The sequence below is a fragment of the Gorilla gorilla genome, chromosome 6, assembly GCF_029281585.2.
Source record: "Gorilla gorilla gorilla isolate KB3781 chromosome 6, NHGRI_mGorGor1-v2.1_pri, whole genome shotgun sequence".
In the NCBI taxonomy this organism is placed as follows: domain Eukaryota; kingdom Metazoa; phylum Chordata; class Mammalia; order Primates; family Hominidae; genus Gorilla; species Gorilla gorilla.
In genome coordinates this window covers 148,887,422-148,911,530 of record NC_073230.2, presented here as the reverse complement: position 1 = coordinate 148,911,530, position 24,109 = coordinate 148,887,422, and the positions used below count along the sequence as shown (strand labels likewise).

Here is a 24,109-nt window from a genome sequence, read left to right as displayed (position 1 = left end):
GTTAAGAAAATAATGTGACTGGACGTGGTGGCTCACACCTGTAATCCCAGCAGTTTGGGAGGCCAAGGTGGGTGGATCATCTGAGGCCAGGAGTTTGAGACCAGCCTGGCCAATGTGGTAAAACCCCATCTCTACTAAAAATACAAAAATTAGCCAGACACAGTGGCGTGCGCCTGTAGTCCCAGCTACTTGGGAGGCTGAGGCAGAAGAATCGCTTGAACCTGGGAGGCAGAGGTTGCAGAGAGCAGATATCAGGCCACTGCACTCTAGCCTGGGTGACAAAAGGAGACTCCATATCAAATAATAATAATAATGAAACATTTAATGACATGGAAGAATTGTAAATAAACTTAGCAACCACAGTGGTTACAACTGGCAATGGAAGATAATTCAATCAGTGAAAAGAAAGCTAAGCATGGGACTGTATTCTGTAATGCAAAAGAAAAGGACAAAGATTAGCCGGGCATGGTAGCCCGTGCCTGTGGTCCCAGCTACTCGGGAGGCTGAGGTAGAAGGATTGTTTGAGCCTGGGAGGCAGAGGTTGCCGTGAGCTGAGTTGTGCCACTGCACACCAGCCTGGGTGACAGAGCAAGAACCTGCCTCACAAAAAAAAAAAAAAGGACAAAGAGATCAAAACTATCAGAAACAAGGTCTAGACATAGAAAGACAGGTGATAGAAATCTAGTTTTGAAAGAGAGAGAAAAAAAGAACAGAAGAGCTATTTAAAGATATTAGAAAAGAAAATATTTTTAAGTTGAAGCAAGACCTGCATTTGTAGATCAAAACTCATCATATGTTAGTCCAAACTAATAAAAAACAGACCTAGATTTAGACAGATTGTAGTGAAACAGTTAAATGTTGAAGGAGAATTTAACAATAATGTTAAAAAGCCAATACAAAGAAAACATTATTTTATTTAAAAACACATAAATGGAAAAATGTGGTCTGTCCTTGATTAGGAAGAGTTTTGATATTGCAAAGATGCTGATTTCCCTCAAACTAACTGATAAGGTTAACGTCATCCCTAGTAAAATGCCAGTGGCATTATTTTTAAAACTGTCTCAAACTGTTTCTGAAATTATTCTGGAGTAATAAAAGATATTGATGGGAAGACACTGAATACAGGGAAGGAATAAATGAGAGTAAGGAAATATAGTTAGCTATAAACTATTTTGTAAGAAGAAGAAGAAAGATTGGATGGAGTTGAATGAGTTTTTAAAAGTGAAAACAAGTAAGCAATTGATAACTGATAGGAAAAGACTAAAAATTTAGGTCAGGATTCCAGAGGACATGAGGAAATATGAAAAGGTCACAAACACTCTCAGATAGAAGGGAGAATATTCTATCCAAAGAGTCTGAAATCATCAAGAAACAGTAATATTAAAATAGTAATTATAATAGCTAACATATTGACCATTGTGTCGACAGCTGGAGAAACGATGGTTAACAAGACAAACACTCCAGGGTCTTTTGGAGCTTCAGGTCTGGGGGAGGCAGAAAAAAGATGAGGAAACAAACACAATCATTGCAAATGACAAAAAGGTCTGAAGGAAATAAACAGGTAATAAGAATAGTGGCGGGAAGTGGGAATGACACTACTGAAGGAAGTCCAGAAGGGCTTCTCTGAAGATATTTAAGCCAAGACCTAGGAGACGAGAGGCGGAATGGATCAAAAAGCAGGGAGGAGGGTCATTAGGTAGAGAGCCTGGCCAGAGGTGGAAATGTGCTGAGATCAGTTCAGTCAGGTGCATTGAGGTCTTCGAGGAGGGAGGGAGAGGATAAGCCATGCAGGACCTTGGAAGCTACTATAAGGATTTTGGATTTTACCCTAGGTGCAATGAGAAGCCACTGGGGCATGATACAACCTGATTTGCATTTTTAAACATTCTGGGCCACTGTGTAGAAAATGGATTGGAGGGGCCAGAGGGGAGCAGGAACTGTCAGGAGGTTCTTCCAGAGTCTCAATAAAGGGTGGCATTGCCCTAAACTAGGGTGGTGAGCATGGAGAAAAGAGCTACAGGGAAACTCTGGAGATCCAGTCTGTGGGACTTGCCGACGGGTTGTTTAAGGAAGTGAGGGAAGACAGAATGATCCACACATTTCTGGCTTGGAACCTAGAAGTGGAAACTCTCCACTGGATAACAAGATGTGGATAGAGGGTGATGGGATATGGGCAGATAAAACGGTAATGAGGCTTGTGGGGTAGGGCCAGGTCTACTGCCCTAGGAAATTAGGAGACCTCATACACTCTGAGTCAGAAGCCAAGTGAAAGCCACATTAAGGAAGTTGTTCTACAACATGTGTGCTGGCTAAAATAGAAGGAGTCAAGTGGGAAGCCAATAAATGAGGACCTGGGCTTAATTCAGGGCAGCAAGAATGGCAAGGAAGGAACTAGGAAATCATTTGAAGAAAAATTTGGCAGCATATTGGGCTGGGCATGGTGGCTCATGCTTGTAATTCCAGCACTTTGGGAAGCCAAGGGGGGGTGTATCTTTTGAGCTCAGGAGTTCAAGACTAGCCTGAGCAACATGACAAAACCCCATCTCTACAAAAAAATTAAAAAATTAGGCCGGGCATGGTGCAGTCCTAGCCCTTGGGAGGCCGAGGCAGGCAGATTGCCTGAGCTCAGAAGTTCAAGACCAACCTGGGCAACACACTGAAACCCCATCTCTACTAGAATACAAAAAATTAGCCAGCATGGCAGCATGCGCCAATAGTCCCAGCTACTTGGGAGGCTGAGGCAGAAGAATTGCTTGAACCCGGGAAGCAGAGTTTGCAGTGAGCCGAGATTGTGCCACTACACTCCAGCCTGGGCAACAGAGTGAGACTTCGTCTCAAAAAAAAAAAAAAAAAAAATTAGCTGGGCTTGATGGCGTGCACCTGTGGTGTCAGCTTCTCAGGAGGCTAAGGTGAGAGGACTGCTTGAGCCCGGGAAGTGGAAGCTGCAGTGACCAGGGATTGCACCACTATACTCTGGGTGGCAGAGTGAGACCGTCGGAAAAAAAAAAAAAAAAAAAAAAAAGCAGTGTATGGAAGTAAAGAAGAGACAATCAAAGGTGACAATGGGAGAGGAATGGTGCTAATGTCTGAGGGCAGGTAGAGAAGGAGGCTGGTTCTGAGAATGTTTCAGAGTGAGGACAGGGCTCCCAGATGTAAATGTCTGGCAGGCAACTGAAGTTACAGAACCGGAGCTAAGATCTGAGGTCCAGGCTGGCTGGCAAATGGGCCACATCCTAGAAAACGGAGGGTAATTCAGTCTTTCACACACGGAATCAGAATCTTCTAAAAAATTAGAATACACACTTAAAATTCAAACTGCATTTGCTGGTCACACCACTCTACATAATTCATTTTTCTTTGAAAATTCCGAAGCTTCCTTGGGTTCTTGTGCTTCAGGGTCACGATCAGGAACATGAATTATGGTTGGTATAAGACAACTTTATCTGAAACAGAACTACCATGGTTTGGGAGCAGATGTTCTCTTTGAGCCTCGGTGTAGGAAACAAAGACGCTGATCTCCTGCATAGAAGGTTTCTATTCTCACACTTCTCAAAACTCACACAGATCACTGTTTTTCAGTGTTAGCCCAGCTGACTTGCATTTTGTTTCCTGCTCTCGCTTCCACGTGTACCTTGTGAGCCATATGTTAGGCAGTTAATAACGTAGTTTCAGGAACAATACACCTGGCTTCCTCTGCTCACAGCACAGTGGAAACTTGGCTCCACCCATGCGGGAATCTCCCTGTTTTCTCCTCGGTTCACCTCCCTTGCTGACAATCTCTTTCTCCCTCTCCTTGGCATCCATTTCTCATCTTCCTACCCTTTCGTGTTTTCTTCTCTTCCTGCTTCACCGGCTTGTTTCTTTTCCTTCTGGCTGGCATGTCTCCCTCTTCAAGCTGCCTGTTTCATCCATCTTCTCCCCTACAGAGCTCAGAGATTTAGAACAGAACAGCACTTGCTTGAATCTCATTGTCTAAGCAATGACTGCCCTCCCTGACTTCTGTCTGTTAAAAAAAATAAAAATAAAAATTCTTGTCATTTGAGCTTCATGACTGTCTGAATTCTTGATACACTAAGATTTATTGTGTGTACACAATGGCGACCCCCAGGCTAAGCACTTTGAATGCATATCATGAGTGTTCCAAGGAGAAGAATTTCAGGAAGCATCTCTTTGTTCTATTTGGAAAACATAATTTTTATAATTATTCAAGGAGGTAATGCATGGAATCAAATGAATGCTGTGGCCAGATCCATGGCTGGGGTCCAAGGAGTCACTCTGAGGGCAGTGTGGCTTTTTTGAGGGAAGTTTGAACACTGTATCTCAGCTGTGAGTGGACATTACAGCGGTCAGCAGTACTTACTGCCTGTGCACTGACCCTTTACTTCATTCGTCCACCTTTCCCTCCATCCCACTCCCAGCCCCTCACTCTAAAGACTACACAGGAATGTAAAGAGTTGATGAGAGTTGGGAGATTTGTTTGGGATAGGAAATGTTGGCAGAATAGGCCATCTTACAAGGTACTTTCTAGCCAACCAGCTGAGTCACTACATGGTGAAGTTAGTTTATAGTCTTTGTGAAGATGGATGGAATAACAAGACTTTGCAATGCTTCATTCCAACAATTCAGTCACTTTAATAACCAAACAAGATGTTACTATGTGAGGATCAATGCACGGCCAATGGCTAACACTGTGGCCAAACCCCTGCCTGACCTCAATGACCAATGCAAGCAGAGCCACAGGGGAGAAGTAACCCGGTCAGCCACCCAACTGTGTTCTTTCCGAGTTGAACACACAACACTGAACCTGGACCCACTGCTCCCTAAAATGATTTTCTGTGGCTCCAAATAATCATTCTGCTCCAGGTAGTTATGGCTCTTCCTCAAAGCTTCTGTGAAAAATACAAAAACAGACAAAGAAGAAAGAACTCTTTTAAATGGCAGCAAGGTCTAGGTAGGCCTTCTTTCTATTTATGTGTAAAACTCGCTAATTATATTTTAATGGATTTTCTTCATGTTGAAACGTGTACATTAAATGTGGAGCCTTTCATTGACATTAGAATTGGCTGAGTCTCTATCATGAGAGCATATCTTACCAATTCCGTTAGTTCATTTAAAAATGGACATTGTGTCGACATGTCAAGCAGCAAGTTTAACTGAGCTTAACAATGACGGATACAATTTTCAAAAAGTTAAAATACATGCATTGTATTCAGGCATTGCCTCTTCTTTATCCCAATGGTCATTAGAGGCTGCAGCCAAAATCGGAAACTACTCTTCTTTTTTTTAGATTAATAGACTTTATTTTTTAAGAGCTGTTTTACATTTTTAGAAAAATGAGCAGAAAACAGCATTTCCATATAACCCTGGCCCTCCTTCCAGTTTCCTCTATCATTAACATCTTACATTAATGTGGTACATTTATGACAATCAATGAGCCAATGTTGATATGTTATCATTAACTCAAGACTATAGTGTACATCAAGGTTCACTCTTTCTGTTGTACATTTTATGAGTTTTGACAAATGTTTAATGACATGCATCCACCATTGCAGTACCAGACAGGATAGTTTCACTGGCCTGAAAATCATCTGTGCTCTACGTGTTCATCCCCTCTGTCTCCCCCAGATCCTGGGAAACCACTGTCTTCTTCATGTCTCCATAGTCTTGCCTATGCCAGAATATCATAGTTGGAATCACACAGTATGCAGCCTTTTCGGATTGGCTTGTTTCACAGTGCAGTATGCATTTAAGGCCCCTCCATGTCTTTCTGTGGCTTGATAGCTTATTTTTATCACTGAATGCTATGCCATTGCATAGATGAACCCTAGTTGGTTTATTCATTCCTTTTCCATTAAATACCGCTATGTGCTCTACATTTAACCAAGTTCTATGAGGATACCAAAAAATTCTACAACAGCTTTCTCCTCAAGGTTAGTCTAATTATGAAGATATATATTAGACAAAATGATATAAAAGTATATTTTAAGGCAGTGAAGTATATGGTTCGTTCTAAACAAATGTGATCTAGAAAGGCAATGTTTTCAGGGGAACATGATCCTCTGAGATTAGACACATACTTTTTGTGTATATGTGTCCAGCATCCAAGGCATTCATCACATTCTTAAGTGTATATAATATGCCCCCCACGAAACTAAGAACTACTGCAGAGATGAAGAGGGGTGCAAATGATAATCAGTTGCATTTGTAACTGGAGAAGAGCTCATGAAGGAGGTAGGGCTTGGCCTGAAAACAGAAGGGTGGTAGTAGGGCCTGGTTACGTAGGCAGAGGAGCAGACAGCACCAGGAGAGGTGTGAAAGGGAGGCGGGGCGGTGAAACAGTGAGGAGGAACAGGTCTACTTTGAGTTAAGAAAGGGAAAGCTGAAACTGGATCCCTTCCTTACACCTTATACAAAAATCAATTCAAGATGGATTAAAGACTTAAACGTTAGACCTAAAACCATAAAAACCCTAGAAGAAAACCTAGGCATTACCATTCAGGACATAGGCATGGGCAAGGACTTCATGTCTAAAACACCAAAAGCAATGGCAACAAAAGACAAAATTGACAAATGGGATCTAATTAAACTAAAGAGCTTCCGCACAGCAAAAGAAACTACCATCAGAGTGAACAGGCAACCTACAAAATGGGAGAAAATTTTCGCAACCTACTCATCTGACAAAGGGCTAATATCCAGAATCTACAATGAACTCAAACAAATTTACAAGAAACAAACAAACAACCCCATCAAAAAGTGGGCAAAGGACATGAACAGACACTTCTCAAAAGGAGACATTTATGCAGCCAAAAAACATATCAAAAAATGCTCATCATCACTGGCCATCAGAGAAATGCAAATCAAAACCACAATGAGATACCATCTCACACCAGTTAGAATGGCAATCATTAAAAAGTCAGGAAACAACAGGTGCTGGAGAGGATGTGGAGAAATAGGAACACTTTTACACTGTTGGTGGGACTGTAAACTAGTTCAACCATTGTGGAAGTCAGTGTGGCGATTCCTCAGGGATCTAGAACTGGAAATACCATTTGACCCAGCCATCCCATTACTGGGTATATACCCAAAGGACTATAAATCATGCTGCTATAAAGACACATGCACACGTATGTTTATTGCGGCATTATTCACAATAGCAAAGACTTGGAACCAAGCCAAATGTCCAACAATGATAGACTGGATTAAGAAAATGTGGCACATATACACCATGGAATACTATGCAGCCATAAAAAATGATGAGTTCATGTCCTTTGTAGGGACATGGATGAAACTGGAAAACATCATTCTCAGTAAACTATCGCAAGAACAAAAAACCAAACACTGCATATTCTCACTCATAGGTGGGAATTGAACAATGAGATCACATGGACACAGAAAGGGGAATATCACACTCTGGGGACTGTTGTGGGGTGGGGGGAGGGGGGAGGGATAGCATTGGGAGATATACCTAATGCTAGATGACGAGTTAGTGGGTGCAGTGCATCAGCATGGCACATGTATACATATGTAACTAACCTGCACAATGTGCACATGTACCTTAAAACTTAAAGTATAATAAAAAAAAAAAAAAAAGAAAGGGAGAAGACAGAAGATTGGCTAGAAAAGGGAAGTTCTTCAAAGTCCAGAAGATATCTACACTGGGATTATAAAGCACAAAATGTCTTGTTCATCCCATATAGAAAGTGTTGGCTGGGTGTGGTGGCTGATGCCTGTAATACCAGCACTTTGGGAGGCCAAGGTGGGTGGATCGCTTGAGGTCAGGAGTTTGAGACCAGCCTGGCCAACATGGTGAAACCTCATCTCTACTGAAAATACAAAAATTAGCCAGCATGGTGGTGCATGCCTGTAATCCTAGCTACTTGGGAGCTGAGGTAGGAGAATTGCTTAAACCCGGGAGGCAGAGGTTGCAGTGAGCCGAGAGCATGCCACTGCACTCCAGCCTGGGCAGCAGAGTGAAACTCCATCTCAAATAAACAGACAAAAAAAAAAAAAAAAAAGAAAGAAAGAAAGTGTCTTGTGCCAACTGTTAGCGGACACACATACATGCACGTGCACCATACACACACCCATACAAGCATTAAGATGCATTTTCTTTAAGAAACGCAGCCTTCTCATTCTCTTTGCCACTTCTTTGTAGAAGAAATCTCCTATAAAAGGACTTTGGATTAAGAAGTCAATATGAAACCGTGAACCCTGATCAGGAAAGAGAAGACAGGAGAGAGAGGTAAGAAGGAATGATTACTTTCTACTAAGTCAGATTGGTCTCAACACTTGGCTCTGAAAAGCTTGGCTTATTTTCACTCTGAATCATGAATGAGAAAATGCTCTGCAAACTGTAAAGCACTTTGTAAATGTTCTCATTATTATGCTATTCCATCTCATATGAAATATGTTTCCTTTTCCTCTCTGCTTTTGTAAATCAAATCCATCCCTAAATGCCTGGCTCAAAATGTAAGCTTTCTTTGACTCTTTCAGCAGATTGTGATCTTCCCATCCCCTAAAAGTCCATCACATTTATAACAAGAGTCTTTCATTTGGCCCCAGTATCACAAACTACACTCCCTTGTTTGTTTTTTCTGGGTCTCTGTCTTGCCTTTTAGTACAAAAGTGTTCACTGTTGTTTGCCACTCAGTAAAACGGTGTTTGGCACAGAGTAGGTGTTCAATAAATACTTTTTTTTTTTTTTTTAATGGATTCTCGCTCTGTCATCCAGGCTGGAGTGCAGTGGTGGATCTTGGCTCACTGCAACCTCCACCTCCCAGCTTCAAGTGATTCTCCTGGCTTGGCCTCTTGAGTAGCTGGGACTACAAGAGTGCGCCACCATGTCCAGCTAAATTTTTTTGTACTTTTAGTAGAGACAAGGTTTCACTATGTTGGCCAGGCTGGTCTTGAACTCCTGACCTCAAGTGCTCTGCCCACCACAGCCTTCCCCAAAGTGCTGGGATTACAGGTGTGACCCACTGCACCTGGCCCAGTTAGTACTTTTTAAATTGTATTAATGACACAGGATTTCTAGAGATATGTTTTATAATATTTTTAGTTTATACCATTCCCATAGTAGATAACCATTCAATTACATATCTAAAAACTGGTGACCTGGTCTGAACATTTTGTCTAGTTAGCCACGAATCAGGCAGGCTGCAGACAAACAGCCACATGACGCTTCTTCGCACCAAGCATTCTTATTGCTCTTCTTTTCCTTTACCATCTTGCTTTGTTTCCTATTGATGTTCTCTTACCTGGGCCTCAAATGATACTTATGACTTTAAAAGTGCATTTTCCAGGATATCTCTTTTGGAGGACAGGGATGAAAGTATACCCTTCTCTCCTCCCTCATTCATCCTTTGTAGTAGGGTTGACTTGGAAGTCTAGGACCCAATGAAGAGCAAACTCAGTCTCCTATGAGTAAAAGCAGACAGGGAGTCTGATTTCTGTCCCTGCCCACAACCCTGCAGATAAAGAGGACTGGCTATTTGTCCAACTGTGCTTCATGCAGTCCCTCAAGAATAACCACCTGTATTCCCATCACTGTGTTCTATGTCTGTTTGTTTTGTTTTCATTGTCAATAAACTGTATCTAGATGCTGGGTGAAGTTCTACAGAAAAATTTGACTTAAAAGACAAACCTCTGGGACCTGCAGAGAGAATAAAGACAAGTAGGCAGGTGATAATGCAGGCCAGTAAACAAACCACCAAGCTGACCATGGGTGAAGCTGGCTGGCTCTCCTCGGAAGGGGTGGATATTGGATGAATCTCTGTAAAGCCAGGAGTCCAGGTCTTAGCCTTGTGGTTTTGGTAACTCTATTTTACCAGTTTACTCAAGAGTTATCAGGATCTGATGAGCTGATCTATTCCTATAAAACCCCAGACTGGCTTTATCTTTCCCAAATCAGAATATCAATATATTAATTTATAATGAGAAGTATATCCTTTTAGGACAGGAATATTCAGGTTCAGGGCACTTATGTGCATGATATGATATGCACGAAACTGATAAATTAAAGTTTTAATGTGGAGATAACTTGCTAAACATGGAATCAGTCTTGAGGTGTGCTTTCTATGGGATATAGCATACCCTGGAACACACACAAGCACTGCTCCACTTCGAAAAATATCTTCCCACAGGAAAAAAATATAACAGTGTGGAGATGCACAAACACATTCTTCTTCACTTCTTTTTTCTAAATTTCACAAAAACTACCACCCATACTTTAAAATTATACCTAAAAATTTAATTCCAAAGTAAGTATGAGATCACTGCAAGAAATGAAAAAAAAAAAAACATTCCAAAGATATGTAAAGAAAAAGTTAATAATTTCATGTCTCTGCCACTGCCTCCATACCCAACTCCGTGGTAATAGATGTGCGGGGCCTGGGGTATACAGCCGCCTGCACCTTTCACTAGGATTATACAAAGACATGCAGTATAGTTAGGGATTTTCACATTTCTTTTTATAAATATTACACAATACAACATACTCTGAAACTTAATCCTCTCACGAATATATCACGGACACTTCCCCTTGGCCAATGGGTATAACTCAGACATTATTTTTAGTAGCTGTATCATATGTGATCATTTCCCAGCCTGCCTTTGGTTACAGGTAGCCATGTCACTGAGTTGTGGCCCATAGAGTGCAAAGGGAACCAGCACTCACGCCTAGGCCTGGCCCGTAAAAATCTCCCGTGGGGGTATCCTCCATTCTCTCCTTCTATCTGCCAGCTGGAAGTGAAGGCCTCCGAGGCTCCCACTGACAGGTAGGGGAAGCCTAGGTCCCTGAATTACTATGTGGAAGGCCACTCGCTAAACCCCTATGCTGACTGTTGTCAGAATGAGAAATAAACTTTCATTGTGTTAGGCTACTGTTAGCATTTATCTGTTACCGCAACTAGTGTTACCTAACTGAGGCAATGGCTTCCACTATATTAGTGTTTCTGGGTTCTTTTTTGTGGATAATCAGATATAAGATCCAAAACCTAAGCCCAGGCACAGTGGTTCATGCCTGTAATCCCAGCACTTTGGGAGGCCAAGGCAGGAGGATGGCTTGGGCTCAAGAGTTCGAGACCAGCATGGACAACACGGTGAAACCCCATCTCTACAAAAACATACAAAAATTAGCTGGGTGTGGTGGTGGGTGCCTGTAGTCCCAGCTACTCAGGAGGCTGAGGTGGCAGGATTGCTTAAGCCTGGGAGGCAGAGGTTGCAGTGAAACAAGATTGCACCACTGCACTCCAGCTTGGGTGACACAGTGAGACCCTGTCTCAGAAAAATAAAAATAAAAATCCAAAACCTGTATCAGTCAATCATGCAGTCACTTATTACACATTCCCCTAATATCTATTAATTCATACAAATGTAATATGGAGTCCTAAGCCATCTATCTTATCCATCAGAATGAATTCATAGGTGCAACAAAAACATGGTCTGCCATTTGAATTTTTGCTTATTACTATGTACATTCATTTAGTTTGATCACAATGCAAGCTTGATTTCTTTTCTCTAAGAGTTTAGGGAGCCATTTTTCTTTTTGACTACTGTCCTTTTGTCAACTGTCCTTGACTAATCACTCAAATGATATAGGTTTTGTTGTTTTGACAGAAGTGAAAAAACTTTCCAAATAATTATTTCAGTTTTTCTTGCTTTAAAGGTAGAATAAAGGGTGAATAGACAACAGTTGGGAAAGTGAAAGAAATGGGAATTTTAAAAAATTAGCCAGACTTGGATTGTTCTAGTTTTCAAAAATCATATAATGCATTTAGTAGTAATAGCCGTAGTAGGAAGAGCAGCTTGAATGTTTCAACATGAAACCCAAAAGATCCTCATGGTCCCTACTTGCATTTTAAACTAATGCTCTATCAGCTTTATGGCTGAGGCAAATATTTAGTAAGCCTCAGATTGTGCTGCAGCAGTTTGGGATAGAATGATTCCCATGTAGTCACAGGTATGTGTGATAAAGGGAAATTGTTGTATGTATAATGTATGGAGAGGAGGAAATAATGGAACATAGAAACAGATTACTTTGGTATTTTGTCCATGGACCTAAATAATGATGTTGCTCAGATTCCATAGTTAGGGCTCAGTGTGAGTTGGTGACGGCATTGACCTAGGACTCCGTGTGCAGACCTAAAAACACTCTAGAAGAAAATATGTTTAGGCCAGGTGCGGTGGCTCACGCCTGTAATCCCAGCACTTTGGGAGGCCAAGGAGGGGAGATCAGTTGAGGTCAGGAGTTTAAGACCAGCCTGGCCAACATGGCAAAACCGCATCCCTAGTAAAAATGCAAAAATTAGCCGGGTGTGGTGGCAGGCACCTGTGATCCCAGCTACTCGGGAGGCTGAGGCAGGAGAATCACTTGAATCCAGGAGGCAGAAGTTGCAGTGAGCTGAGATTGTGCCATTGCACTCCGGCCTGGGCAACAGAGACTCCAGCTCAAAAAAAAAAAAAAAAAAAAAAAAAAAAAAAATGCTTACAGGATACAGTGATTTGAGGCCATACTAAAAAGACCATCAGATCCTAGCCATTGGGTCAGATATCTCACTAATAAAAAGATTAAAGGCCGGGTGAGATAGTTCGCACCTGTAATCTCAGCACTTTGGGAGGCTGCGGTGGGAGGACTGCTTGAGCCCAGGTGTCCTAGACCAGCCTGGGCAACACAGAGAGACCATGTCTCTACAAAAAAGTTTTAAAACTTAGCCAGCCATGGTGGTGCATGCCTGTAGTCCCAGCTACTTTGGGGGCTGAGGCAGGAAGATTGATTGAGCCTGAGAGGTTGAGGCTGCAGTGAATTGTGATTATGCCACTGCAAGTGCACTCCAGCCTGGGCAACAGAGCAAGACCCTGTGGAGAAAGGGAGAAAGAGATAGATAGATAGATAGATAGATAGATAGATAGATAGATAGATAGATAGATAGATAGAGGGAGGGAGAGAGAGAGAGAGAGAGAGAGATTAAACATATTAAATGTATAAGCATTTTCTACAACTTCTCAAATTATTACAAAAAAAGGCAAAAAGTGAATATGTATATCTGGTGGGGGTGCTAAACAAAGTGAGAATGACACCCCATCACACTAACGACCTCCATTTACCAGATTGGTGGGTGTCACCCATACAGAATTGGAGAAAGGGTTATATTCTGCTTTTGCTAATGATTTATAAGGTGGGCACTTACACCCAAAATCTTATAGCCCTTATTTCCATCCCTTCTTTCATTCTACCAACTTGGACTCCTGCTCAAAAATATTCAGTGCTTCTCTATTGCTTTTGGAAATAGATGTAAATACTTCTGCTGGGCACTAAAGGCCCTCCCCAGTCCAGGCCCGATCTATTTGTCTAAACATATTTTGTATTAACTGTTGTCTAACACCTGGCCCCAGTCTGGGGCAAGCCATCCCTAGGGCACGGCCATTCCATGTGCCATGTCCATTTTTCATTCCCAGCCCTAAGCCTTTCCTCTTCTCCTCCACATATCCAATCCCAGTGGTGCCATGGGCAGAACTCAGTGTCTCCAAGTCCACCTCCACATAGCAGTCTGGCTCCCTCCAAAGTACAAGAGAATTGGCTGGTGGGCGGTTTGATGGGTGCAGCTGCATGGTGCCCCACATTCAGAAGGACCATGGGCCTGGCTCCTCTGTCTAGACTCAGATGCTGGTGCATTCTGGACTTACTCATGTAACAAGTATTTATTGAGCCTCAAGTAAGTACAAGGCACTGTTCTAGACACTTGAAATGTATCAGTGAACAAAACAGACAATGACTTTGTGAAACTTACATTCTAATAGAAAGAATCAGACCATAAAAATGAACTTTAAAAATAAGTAAATAATAAATGATGTTAGAAGAGAATAAATACTATGCAGATATAGCGGAATAAGATAAGAGCAGGGATTCTTATCCTGGAGTTCCAGACTCATAGCATCTTCATGGATAGAATTCAGGGGATCTGTGAACTTGGATAGGGGGGGAAATGGCATATTTATTTTCATTAATCTTAAACCTTCAAACCTGACTGTAGGCTACCAACCTCAGAAGCCACAGCAATACCTATAACTTTGTTACCAATTGAAATCACAGACATTTTGTATCAGATTGAAAATTGTTGCAGATTTCTTGAACTGTTGTTTACATTCATCACTACTTTGTAGCTATTGGACCTGTGGTTAAATCTTGTTATTTAATGTATCAATAAAGAAACACACATTTAGTAACTGTTTCTCAAAATTGTATCAATAAAGAAATACACATTTAGTAACTGTATCTCAATATAATTAGCTTCTTTTGTAGTCTTATGTATTTTTATTCAATACATTTAAAAACATTATTCTGAGAGGGCAATCCCAGGCTTCACCAGACTGCAGAAGAAATCCACGGGAAAAAGAAAAAAGGTTAAGAACAACAGGTAAGGGAAAATGGGGTGCAGTAGAGGACAGCGTGGGTAGAGGGGCAAGTTGCAATATTAAATAGGGTGGTCAGGTTAGGTTTCACGCCTAATGCCCTTTGGACCTGAGTTTCTACTGCTTGCTCTCCTTGGCCATCCCAGTCGTTGCCCTGGCTTTACCCAACCCTCAGACTCAGGAACCCGGTGGTGCCATCTTGTTAGTCACCACTCTCCCAGCTGCCCACCACCTTCCCCTCTCTGGCTGTTAAACACAGGACTTAACATCCAGAAGTTTGTAATGAATGTAATAATGTCAATAGAGCCCAAAGAAATTAAAGGATATTTTTAAAAATCTTACCTATTGTTGTTCTGCCTTCTATTTAAACATCCAACTCAACCAGACAAACTAGCTCACATCAGCCAGGCAGTCCAGGCAGTATATGTCTCCTAAAGAAAAGATAAGTGAAACAAATCAGCAGCTTCTGAAAGTTGATGAAGTGTACCACCTAGGGCAAGTGGAATGCAAGCTGAAGGTATTGCCATATTCCAGAAGAAATTCTTTAAAAATTCAAATTCATCTCATACATACAAACGAAAATCCTCAGAATTCTATGACAAAAGATTATTTGTCTTTTTCTTAACTCACACTTTGAAGCTGTTGAATTATTTTTAAAAGATCTATACACAGACTGTGATAAAACACATAAGGAAATCACAAAACTAAATTCTTCCTTAAAATGACTAAGATGCTGTTAGCTGTAGGTAATGGGATCCTTGCTAAAGGTGTCTTCATAAAGACAGCTCTCCTCTCAATAAGGCTGGAGGTCAGTGGTTCCAAAGCCAGTTTACTTCCTTACTTGCAAGACATCACTCTGATCCCACCTAAAGCATCCCATCCTACTAGGATATGGCTGAAAAGAGGGAAAGGAAATGGACCACCTCTTCCCATGGAACACACCTTTATGAGAAAGGAGACACTTTCTCAGAAGTCTCCAAGTTTTACCTTTTATCTCATTGGGCCACATGACCACCACTGGAAACATGACTGATTTGCTGCAACTGACTTAAACCAATCATAATTTACTTTCTTGGGCAGGTACATTACTGCCTAAATAAAATCAGAGTTCTACAACTGAGGAAGAAGGCACCAGAGATAGGGAGCAGGCAACCACATGTGTCTTCCACGTAGAGTGAAAAGCTTCAGGATTATATGAAAAAATAAAATAAAAAGAAAGAAAGAAAAAAGAACCCTAGGCTTAAAAAATAAAATTAAGCCTTGAAGTTGTTGGAAGTAAAAAGGTCTATCTGTGAAACTTTTCACTAAAATAAAAACAGGTAATCCCAAAACTAAATTCTTCCTTGCATTCTATCACTTAATTATTATATTCCCAGAACTGTTCAAAGCTGTCTAGAAGTATACCCTTTCTCATGGATTCAGTACAGATTTATTAAGTGTCTCCTTCATATCTGACACTACGGTGTTTTGTTGCCTTGTATAGTTTATCTTCCCCTTCCTTCACATGAATAATTTCTACTGATGAGGTAGACATTATTATCTCACTCTATAGATGAGAAAACTGAGGTGCAGAGAAATGAAATCATTTCCCTTATCATCATCCAGTTAAAAGTGATGGACCTAATGTTTCTGATGGTCAGTCCCTCTTTCATTGCTCCCATAGAGGGAAAGGCGAGACATTAAAAAAACAAAAAACAAACAAACAAAAAACCCCTCTAATACTAGATAGGAAAAAATGAATGCAGCAGAAACAGACCTAAAATATGCTTTGGGGAGAATAAAGGATAAATGACCTCCGGGGATGTGGGCTGGGGAATAGGAAAGGCTTCATGAAGGAAATAGCATGTGAACTGGGTCTTAAAGGATGGGGAAGACGTGGAGTTCAGGACACTCTGGGCAGAGAGGCTGGCATGTACAAAGACAAAGCTGTGCAGCTATTGCTTAGGATGCATGAGATGCAAGAGTGGGAGATGAGATTGGGAAGGGGATTTTGGGCAGATCATGATGGGATTTAGGTGTCAGGTTAAGGTGATGAAGGTTGTTGTGCAGTAATATGGTGACTCCGAACATCTCTGAGCAATGGTATGCAGTGCGCAGGAAGCCAATGTTGTCAACAATCAGTTATGTGAATTAAACGAGGGAGAGACTGCAGTCAGGGACACCTGTTAAAAAAATAGCGCAGCAGTCCAAGGAGGAGGTAGGGATAGGCTGAATCAGGTACTGGCAGTAGAAATGAAGAGGAATGGAAGAATGTGAAAAGCTATCACACAAAAAACAACAACAACAACAACAACGAAACAATGGGTCCTGGCAGTTGACCTGCAATGGCTGGAGCTGAAGGACTAGGAGGTGGTTATTGTTTACCAGAAGCAGGTTTGGGAGGAGATGAGTTCCGTTTGGTAGCGGTGTCTGGAAAGCAGGTGGAAATGTGGGACAAGAGCTAAGGAGACTATGTCAATTCAAATACCAGCCTCAGAGATCTAGAGATGAGCTTGCCAAGAGAACAAGCAGAAAGGGAACAGAAGAGAGCTTAGGTCCAGTCCATCAAGAAACAGGGTGAAGGGAGGACACGGCCCCTAAATGATCAGGTCTCCCTCTTCTTAGTTCCCTCCTTTAGCCTCTTAGCCTCTCCCTCCACACCTGTAGTTATGGAACTGCTTTGTGCAAATGTATCCCCTAGGGAGTAAATTCAAAATGCAGATTTCCAGGTGCCACCCCCAGAGATTCCTGAGTCAGTGGGTTTGGGGTTCTGCCTGAGGAGTCTGCATCCTTACAAAGTCCCTTCGATGCAGGCAGCCCAAGGACCACACTTTGAGAAATGCTGCCATGTAACCTCTCCCTGTGTGATCTCACCTCCTTCTATGGATCAGCCACGCATTATACACTTACTGATGACTCAAAACAATCTCTATCTCCTATTAAAAACCCCTGGCTGAGCTCCAGTCCTGTACACCCACCTGGCAGCTGAGCATCCCTATCTGAATATCTCATAGGTACTTTAGACTCAACATGTTCAAAATTGAATTCATTTTTCACCACATCTGGTGCATTCAGAATAAAGTATAAGTTCTTCAGCTTGGCATACAATCTCCAATGTCATTCCTGACCACTGTCTCGGCCTTGCTTTGCATGTTTAGCAATATTATAATTTCTAACATATCCTGGACATTCATATCTTTCTATCCTATTTGCTGTCACCTGCCAGAACTCACAGTGCCGGACACAGACGTGCCACCTCCCCTGCCCCAAACACACTCCTTGCCATTTGTCCCTCTGTACTATCTTTTGACCATGTGCATCCTTTTTACTGCTGCACTCATTATATTGTGTCATGCTCCTTGCTTGGTGGTTTTTCTTTGAACTTGAGCTCCTTGAAAGCCAGGGCTATGGCTTATTCCCTTTTATACTCCCAGGTCCTGCTACAGAATCTAGCACATAGTAAGCTGTAGCTGAACATTTGATGAATTGATTTTCTCAGGAAAAAAAGAAAGAAAGGAAGAAAGAAAGGAAGGAAGGAAGAGAGAGAGAGAGAAAGAATGAAAGAAAGAACAAACAAAAGAAGGAAAGAAGGAAAGAGAAAGAAAGAAGAGAGGGAGGGAGGGAAGGGGGAAGGAAGGAAGGAAGGAAGGAAGGAAGGCAGGCAGGCAGGCAGGAAGGCAGGAAGGCAGGCTAGGAGTATTGAAAACAAAAACAAAAACAAAAACCTAAACAAGCATGTGAAAGGAGGAAGGACTAGGAATATTGGGAAAAAATACAAAAAAAAAACCCCAAAAAACTAAACAAGCATGCATGTGAAGGATGTGAAGGCAGGGGAGTGATTCCAGAAGAGTGAGGTGATTAACAGTGTCTAACTAACTTATGTTTGCTTAGAGATCAAGCAGGGGAGGGGCTGAGAAAGGGCATGCGATTTGGCATCTAAGAAGCCACTGGCAACCTCAGAGCAAAGAGTCAGTCCTAACTGCCCTCTGCCGTGACAGTCAAGCCCCTCCAGGGGTTGCCAGATAGGAGCAAGCTCTTTCATGTCAGTGGGAGGAAACCTTACAATTGAAACTTCACACTGTACAGAAATGCACAGGTCCACTGATTCATGGCTGAGGTAGGCTTAACAGGACCTACAGGCTTTTAAAAGAGCTCTCCTCAGTCTACCTTTATTTCTGCCTCCACCCCAAGCTTCTTTCTGCACCATTTCTACCTAGTCTGTCCAAGTTCAGCCTGGACTGAAGGTCAGGAAAACCAAGCTATTACCTACCTCCCATAATCACAGAAATTTCTCTGCAGGGTTGGGTTGCTTCTCTGAACTGCTTCTCGTGTGCAAATCCATCCTAATCTGCCATTCCCGCAACCTCCAACAAAATCGCCTTACCTTCTGTGCATCTACATTACAGCTTCTTTTCATTCATAGGCTGATTGCATTTTTTTTTTTTTTTTTTTTTGCCATATTTCCTTTCTGCTGAATGCTCTTATGGCATCGCTTTGCTTTTCCTGCACCCCTGTTCAGGTGTCTGATCATTTTTCTTCTAGGAGCAGAAGCAGAAAATGAATGATGTTTCCCTATTCCCCTGATTTTGCCAGTGTAATTTCTCCAAGACTGCCATTTCCACAATCAGATTCCCTTCACCCTGCCAAGCCTCGCTCTCCCCTTTGCCCTTAAAGCCACAGCTCTATTGTTCCTCATTTGAATGAAATGTCTACTCTTTAAAATTCTCTGTGAGTGTAATGTCTTGTTACTGAAGCTTTCAGTTAAAGAGTTTTGTTATGAAATATTACTCTGTTACAAACTGTATTATTGAAACCGATCAAAGGTTTAAAGCAGAAAGACAAGGTAATTTCTTAAGAATAATCCAAACAAAAATAGGTCTCTATTATGACTTGTTAAGAAACAGAATTAAAAGAAAAAGAGAGGAAGAAGAAATAAAGAATGTGTGGAAAAGATAGAAAGATACAGAGAAAAAGAAAATTAGACACACAGTCAGAAAGAGAGGAAAATAGAGATACAGCAAGAGACCAAAAGAGAGGTGTGATATCAAAACAGAACTTGAGATAGTGACCTACCTCCCTCAGGCACATCCTCCAGAGATAAACCACAGGCTCACACATGGAAAATAAAGAGCTGTCAGGAAAATAAGAGCAACACACACCAAGTGAGAATAAGATACAAGCCACACAGACATCATGCTAAGAATACCCTGAGAGTAATAGAGACATACACACCTAAATGCATACACCAAAAAGGGGGTTATCTCTATCCTGTGGCCTTGAAGATATTGTGATGCTGTGCAGTTTCACAACTATAGGCATACATGAAAAAAAAAGACCCTTTGTTCCATGTCCTGTAAGCAAAATGAACTTGAAATGAGGTCAAAGCTCCCCCATGTTCACTCTACCAACTCCTGAGAAAGATATGACTTGCACCATTTTGTAGAAAGGCAAATTAAGGAGAGGTAACTGGTATAAATGGTTACTAAATCCTTTCCAGTTTTCTTGCCTTTATTATTGTTCTTCAATGCACCCTGAAGTTAAATGGTATTTTGGCAACCTAGAGTTCCATGTACTGTTAAAAAAAAAAGTGATTTTTTTAAATGATTGATTAAACTCCTTAGAACACTGACTGCTAATGTGCTTATTAAATAAATAAAATACAATGCACACTATCTCTAGCCAAATGGGACAGCTCCCAGACCCCTCTCATTGTCTCAGGCCCATGACTGGTAAGGCCCTCTCTGCTTGGAGCAATCTCTGGTGCTCTTTTCTGGTACCTCCTTAGCCCTCCCCATCCTTCTACTATCTCCACCCATAAAACAGGACACATATTCAGGTAGAACTTAAGAAACCTGTATTTCCCTCCAAACTAGTTTCACCAAAGTCACTAATGCAACTCTTGTTGCTAAATCCAATTGATGCCTTTCTGCCTTTTTTTTTTTTTTTTTGAGATGGAATTTAGCTCTTGTTGCCTAGGCTAGAGTGCAATGGCACTAACTCGGCTCACTGCAACCTCTGCCTCCTGGGTTCAAGCGATTTTCCTATCTCAGCCTCCCAAGTAGCTGGGATTACAGGTGCCCACCGCCACGTCTGGCTAATTTTTTTGTGTTTTTAGTAGAGATGGAGTTTCATCATATTGGCCAGGCTGGTCTCAAACTCTTGACCTCAGGTGATCTGCCTGCCTCAGCCTCCCAAAGTGCTGGGATTACAGGCGTGAGCCACAGCACCCAGCTGCTTTTCTGCTTTCATCTGACGTGGGCCTCTCAATAGCATGCAGCACTGTTGACCTTGCTGGGATGTTGAGGAATCCCCCGTCCTGGCTGTCCTCCAACTTCTCTGCCCTCTTGTCCATGGGGAGCTCTTTTTCCTCTTCCCATGTCTCAAATACTGGTACTCCCCAGGTTCTATCACAGATCCTCTCTCCTCCCAGCTCCCATGCTCTCCTTCAGTGACATTTCACTGTTAGGTTTATACCTTGCTGCCACTTGACTGCAGTCACCGGAAGGAAAGGAGACAATTAGTATACTCAGTCTGCCAATTCATGAAGGAAAATCTAAGCTCATTTCAAGAATATTTTTCCGTTATATCATACCAACTTCGCTAGCTCAATTGAATGCATGTTTTGCATCTCATGGATACAGCTTCAGTCATGGTGGTCTGAAGAGAAGGTGGGCCTCTATCTGTATGGCTCCATCTTATTCCCCTTTCATGGGACTCTATTTCCTTGCCCAAGATTGTTCCCTTCTTATGGGGAGGAGACTACCTGTAAAATGTTTTCGGTTGACACAAGTGATATTCATTTTAAGACTGCCTAGAATCACTCACTGCTAGACAGAAGCTGGGATGGACTTAGAGGCAGTTACTGAACACTGGTCAGTGCTGAATTCAGGGGCAGTCCTATAAAGCAGGGCCTTGCTCCAAGATGCTGCCAATCCAGTTATGAACACAGGGTACCTACACAGAAGACAAGAGTCAGCCATCTAGGGTGCGGGTATGCTGTGGACAACAGAGTGTGAGCAATAGGCAGGAAATGTTCTGTGAGCCTAAGGAAAGATGAGACAAAAGTCAGTGGGGTTGGTCAGAGGGAGGAGTTAGAATAATAATAACTTTTATTGAACCCCTACTATGTGTCTGCCCTCTATACAAAACTCTCTCTCTAATCTAACCCAGCCTCAGAGGCTGTGATGAGGACTATATGAAATGCCTCTTACCGAGTTTTTAGTGTTGTGCTGGACACAAGGGAGCATGCAACAAATTGCAGCTATCATCCATTCAACAAATATGTGTGCAGTACTCACCATGCGTTAGGCAATGCACAGTTATTGGACATACAATCCAAAGCAAGAAAAACATGGTTTCTGTCCTTACTGAGCTTACAGTCTAGAGACACCTTGTCCAAAATGGTAGCCACTAACCACCCACGGTTATTAAAATTAAAAATTCAGTTCCTCAGTCATACTAGCCACATTTCATGTGCTCCACAGACATAAGTAGCTACACTGCCATTATGGCAGCAAGTTCTAATGGCCAGCACTAGAAAGGGGCAGAGAGACATGCATGTAGGGTATGTATGTAACAGGGAGTTACATACCTGTGTGGTGAAGGCTATGATAGAGATTTACAGATGCAAAAGGAGAACATTACTATTGTTCTCCTTCTCATAATCAAAATACAGACACTGAGGCTCAGAGAGGTTAAGCAATTTGACCAAGATCACATAGTTAAGTGGAAGAGCTAGGATTTGAACCTAGGTCTGACTTACTCCCACGCTATCTCGGGCTGTTTTGTGGAGGAGGTGAGCCAGGCACAGGTAGAATCTGGTTAAAGAGAGAAGATGGAGAAGGCACCCCTCTGGGAAAGTGGGTGGGAAAGTGACAGCTTGGGCAAAGGCACAGTGACAGAGATGGGTGAAGCTGGCAGTGGGCTACAAGTAAACCAGTTTGGCTAGAGAAGCAGTGACTTGCTGAACTCATGTCCTTAGAAAGCTAAGTCAGGACTCGCCTGCCTTGATGAAAAGCCAAGGCACTCAGCCCCACCTGCAGAGGTTGAGTCCTTAGAGGATGTTAGCCAGGAGCGTGGCATGGCCAGAACCACGCATTATGAAGATGGCAATATTTAGGATGACCTGGGCCAAGACTAAAGTTAAAGATTGCAGGGAGGATAGAAGGGAAGGAGATAAATGACCGGTGTGGAGCAAAAAACACTAGAGTGGGAGCCACGAGACCTATTCCTAACCTTCAATACTGTGTGACATTGGGCAACAGATTTTACTTTTCTGGACTCCATTTCTTCAACTCTAAAAGGGCAGGGCTGGCCCAGATGACCTCTGAGGTCCTTTTAGCAACAGTAGTCTAGGATTCTGCAAACGTGAATGGCATTAGGTTAAGAGAAGGGATAGGAAGTGTAGCATTGATTATGGGGGCAAGGAAGACCGCAGAGTACAAGATCACACAGAGGAAGGTGTCGTGATGTTCCACTAAAAAAGTGTGAAAGAGCTTGCCTTTTTTGGGAGGGATTGAAGGATGGGAATGGAGGATGGAGACCGGAAAGGATAAGAAGTAGTGAGAAAATCACGAGGTTGTTTTTAAGAAAGTTATACAGTGTTAGAGATCATTATTTTACACAGATAGCTTTTCAACTTTTTTAAACCCACGATTCACAGACGGAAATAAAATTGACATCATGGTCCAGTACACTTGTCCAGTACCTATAATCGAAACAAAAGGTTTATGAAACAATAGTTGCCCTTACTAAGGGCAATGGACTCTAATATTTTCTATTGGATTCCATTTCGTTCTTTTTGAAAGCTGGTTGCCTTCCGCTGCATTTATTTTATGATCTATTACTGTGTCACGACCCACAGTTTTAAAAACAGTGCCTAAGAGGAGACTCAACAAGTCTTCCTAAGTTGGAGGGGATGGCAGGGCATCCTATCCAAGCATCCGGGAGGCAGCTGGAGAAGCAAACCTGGAGAGGCTCCCGGCTGGGGAGAGTTTGGAGAGTGTTTAGCGGAAGCCCTGATAGGAGAGAGCGCTGAGAAAAGCGAGGACCCAGACAGTTGTGAGCTCCCATTCAAGTGATGGAGTGGCCGCCCTCGGGACAGTGTAGACGCGAGGAGGAGATCAGGGTGGCGTGGAAGCCAGACTCCGGCAGGAACCCAGCGACCACCCCGGGGGCTGCATTTCCGCGGCGTGCACGGCAGGGCTTCGGTGCCTCTGACCTCGTGCGGCTTTCCGAAGCTCCTCCACTCACCCGCCCTCCTCCGGAGCACGGCGCGCGCCCACTCCTTCATTCATTCATTCCACTCCTACCTCCGCGAGCGCCAACCGGCTGTGAGATGGGCGAGTAACTTTGCCAGCCTAGGGCTCTCTTTCGGGTCGGTTCCCTCCCCGCCAGCACACGCGCGCACCCTCGCACCTGGGCACACACGCGCGCGCGTGCACACACACACACAAAGTTCTGGGGGCCCCTCTGCAGACCGGCTCGGCCGCGCTGGGCTCGGAGCCGTGCGCCCGCCGGGTCCAGGCCGGCCCTCTCACCCACTACCCGGGGCCCGCCCCGCGCCCAGTCCCCCCGCGCTGCGCGGCAGCCCCTCCCAGCGCGGTCCCCTCGGGCCGCCGGCGCGGCTCTGCCCTTCGGCTCGGCCTTCCCCGCCTCGCATCCGTGCCATCGGCGCTCGATTGCGCGCGGACTCCCTGTGGCTCTCCCGGCCCCGCGCCCC

At 43.0% G+C, this 24,109-nt stretch overlaps 1 protein-coding gene across 5 annotated transcripts in view; it reads right to left on the bottom strand.

The window, feature by feature from the left end:
• The window catches only part of TBXAS1 (thromboxane A synthase 1), a 243,855-nt gene extending 219,760 nt beyond the window's left edge, over positions 1 to 24,095 (bottom strand). For 3 of the 5 annotated variants that reach the window (XM_055393221.2, XM_063708803.1, XM_031013365.2), the window contains exons 1-4: positions 23,700 to 24,095; positions 21,347 to 21,431; positions 19,462 to 19,519; positions 14,752 to 14,840 (exon numbers count right to left, since the gene is read on the bottom strand). The gene's annotated coding sequence lies outside the window, so the exon portion shown is untranslated. Of the gene's footprint in view, positions 1 to 14,751; positions 14,841 to 19,461; positions 19,520 to 21,346 lie in introns of all 5 variants that reach the window. The other 2 variants (XM_063708804.1, XM_063708805.1) reach the window with 2 other exon arrangements.
• Between the last annotated feature and the right edge of the window lie 14 nt (positions 24,096 to 24,109).